Consider the following 3,608-nt stretch of genomic DNA (forward strand, 5'->3'; position numbering starts at 1 on the left):
ATGAAGCTGAAAACCATCATCCTCAGCAAACTATCACAAGATCAGAAAACCAAACACTGCATGTTCTCACTCGTAAGTGAGAGTTAACAATGAGAACACATGGACACAGGGAGGGCAACATCACACACTGGGGTCTGTCGGGGGGTGAGGGGCTAGGGGAGGGATAACATTAGGAGAAATACCTAATGTAGGTGACGGGTTGATGGGAGCAGCAAACCACCATGACATGTATATACCTATGTAACAAAACTGCACATTCTGCACATGTAACCCAGAACTTAAAGTATAATAATAATAAAAAAGTAAGGTTGATGATATCTAAGGTAAAATAGTGAAGTGAACTTATAATTTTGTATACTGTGTTTTTTGTTAGAAGCAGTTTTTAAAAATTGATAATCAGTAATCAAATTAGGTGATTACTTTCTCCTGTTAAAATTATCATCTGTTAATATTTACCCCACTAAAAATTATTTTTTGTGTGTTTTACAGGAACTACACTGCCTCCTAAAGGAAATGTAGATATCTCATTGTTATTTATACCCAAAATTATGAAATTACACAAAACAATGGTTATTATTGAGATGAAAAAAGCAAATGGAAAATATTGGCCTATTGACAATTTTGATGAGTTGGATGTAGAATCTAAAAGGTAACATTTAAATAAAGACATTGAAGGAAAGTAATTTTATTTTGACAGCCACTGACATGCTAGGTTTCTTTTATATGTTATACATATATAATATCAAGCTCATGATTTTATATTCTCTGAACTGTTGAAATTCATATGTTCAGAGGAGGAAAATATATTTGTTATATGGATATCTATAATGTATAGAAAATAATATATTTATACACATATATGTCTAATGGTTGATTTGAAGCTCAGATGATGAACAAGTTTAATCTTAAGTATCATTATCAGTGAATCAAAGTCAGAGACATGCAAAGGGACTCCTTTCTGACATGGAAAATAGTGACTGCTAACATAATAAGTAATCAGTATACGGAGGACAACCTAAAACAGCTTGTCTGAGTGAAGTGAATTCATGATACTGGAATTCACACTGTGCCAGGTGGATATGACATCCACCATATGAAACTGCCATGACTAGAGGTATTCTGCCATTGCCAGAATGCCAGTTACTTGTATCTTTCTTGCTTAGCTGGAAATTAAGCAAAATTCAATAATGGTGCAAAATCTAAATGTGTTCTCTGTTCTTATAGTTTAATTAAATGATAGTCTGGAAATCTTAGTTAAAAATAAATTTTTACTTCGTCCTACATGTGCGTATTTCTTTCCTTCATTTTTTGCCAGTTCTTTACTGCGGACCCATTACTATCCATTCTACCATGCATTGTCACCACTCTTATAGTCAAGATTGGCTACATAAATTGTAAGTCTCAGTGAAAAATGAGAATGAGCAAACTTAATAGTTTGTTCAAAAACTATTGAGAATTTCAAAACAGTTATAGAAATGCATTAAACAAGCTTGAAGGCCTTCTAAGGATGGGATATTATTCTTTTGCATAAGCCCCACACTCAACCTGTCTTGCCTGCAATGTCTTGCATTTCATTTTAATGAAAAAAATCCCAACTTCAAAACTGATCATAAATTTTAATTAATTAATTAATTAGTTTTTTGAGATGAAGTCACACTCTGTTGCCCAGGCTGGAGTGCAGTGGTGTGATCTTGACTCACTGCAATGTTCGCCTCCCAGGTTCAAGCAATTCTCCTGCCTCAGCCTCCCAAGTAACCAAGATTACAGGTGTGTGCCATCACGCCTGGCTAATTTTTGCATTTTTAGTAGAGGTGGGTTTTCACCATGTTTGCCAGGCTGGCCTTGAACTCCTGACCTCAAGTGATCCACCTGCCTCAACCTTCCAAAGTGCTAGGATTACAGGCATGAGCCACCATACCCAGCCTATAAACATTTTCTAATAGTGCTGTGCTCCTAGTGGTGTATGATGCACCCAAAAATATTTGGACAAGTAACCCCTTTTCTTTTAAGTAGTATCCTCCAAAAGTAAATGCCTCACAAAATTCTGAAGTACTGTACTTCATGGCAGTTTTTGTTTTGTGCTTTGCCCATCCAATACAGAATAGATCCCAAGAGGGCTGTAGTACCTCTCATTAAAGTAGGGAAAAAAGCTCTTCAATTTTAACTTATATTTCATGATGGTTTCATTACAGTTTGCTTTGTGATGATTTCCCAGGGTTTGCTTTGAAATGTTTATAAAATCGGTATTTGCAGAAAATGTTCTTTCTTTCATCAGTTTCTCTCTACTAAAGTCTAAATTTACAAGCTTTACTAAAATACCATAAAGTTAATAAATAATTAGCTTTTTGTTAATATGGATTTTCTCCTTTTGTTCCCTCTTAATATTTTAATTTCTAATTAGTATTATGGGAATCGACAGCGAAGAAATCCAAGCAATACACTGGATATACCCTATTGTTGGACTCCCACTAGCACCACCTCCTAAATCTCCTCCAAGTAGGTATACATTAGAGTCAGAGAATGCCAGAATTCTTACAGACCTTAGATATTCTCTATTCCCATATCTTCTTTGTTTGAAGTCCAGAGAAAGTAGGTAGTAATGTGAACAGTCCTACTGGTGGGAATTCTATGACGTAAACATGCTCTCCCAATGTGTCCAATGAGTTTTCCACAAAACCACACTATTTCTTGTTGCCTTCCTGTTGGTGAAATGTAGATATCAGCTAAAATTAAAATGAAATTAACTTCAGACTCCTTTATTCCACAGAGCTCTGCACTAGATTTGTAAGATTCTCGGGTATACTTGCTCTCAAGTCACTTTTATGCATCCTATTTCGGCTTCTGTGTAACTCTGAATCTCATCTAAGAACTATGCTGTGGAGATGCGGATCCCTTTATTATTGTCTCAAGCATAAAACTTTATGGTGTTCCCCCAAAGCAGTCAGAATGTACTGAAGTTTTCAGGAAGGTTTATTTTGCCACAATAAACACAATATAAAATCTCTGCCCTTAAATGCCTTTCTTTTTCTCATTGACCTTTTTTTATTTTTGTTTTTTATTTTTTTGGCCTGGACATACCCTAGACTTCTCTAAAGTTTCTGTGTGTTCTCTTTCCTCAATACTCTTCTCACTTCTTTTGCATTCCTTGATTTTCCCATTTCCTTCCCAGGATCAGCCTAAGAAACAAAATTTCTCTTAGGTAACTAGTGATATTTAGTATCCAAACCTCTTACCAGGCTCTAGATGGCATTCTGCATCACTAAGATGCACTGAATTGCTCTGCAAAGCAAAGGGATATTTATTCTGGATCTCCCCCTTTAGCAACACAGATGAGTTGAAATAAGTCTTGAAATTTTGTTTTTATCTTTCTCCCTCCGATAGCAATCTTTGTAAATGAAAAAGAGTTAGATTTCCACTGATGTAATTACATCACCACACTTAGAAAGAAGAGACACTAGTAAGTTTTGCTTGTAAGTAAGTAAAGCATTTCCCCAGGTACACTGGTTATAAAGGAAGATCAAGACTACATGTTTCCTTATGTAGTTTAATTTGAACTGGAGTAAAAATCCACCAATAAAGTAAAACCTTTGACCACAAATGTCATTTAT

General features: G+C 35.3%; 1 long non-coding RNA gene across 1 annotated transcript in view; it reads left to right on the forward strand.

The window, feature by feature from the left end:
• LOC108520148 (uncharacterized) overlaps positions 1-2,515 on the forward strand; it is a 38,332-nt gene extending 35,817 nt beyond the window's left edge. Inside the window, exons 2-3 of the long non-coding RNA XR_001882835.1 lie at positions 490-649; positions 2,402-2,515. This is a non-coding gene — a long non-coding RNA (uncharacterized LOC108520148). The remainder of the gene's footprint in view (positions 1-489; positions 650-2,401) is intronic.
• Positions 2,516-3,608: the final 1,093 nt, after the last annotated feature.

Source organism: Rhinopithecus bieti, unplaced genomic scaffold (genome assembly GCF_001698545.2).
Source record: "Rhinopithecus bieti isolate Rb0 unplaced genomic scaffold, ASM169854v2 scaffold_51680, whole genome shotgun sequence".
Lineage (NCBI taxonomy): Eukaryota > Metazoa > Chordata > Mammalia > Primates > Cercopithecidae > Rhinopithecus > Rhinopithecus bieti.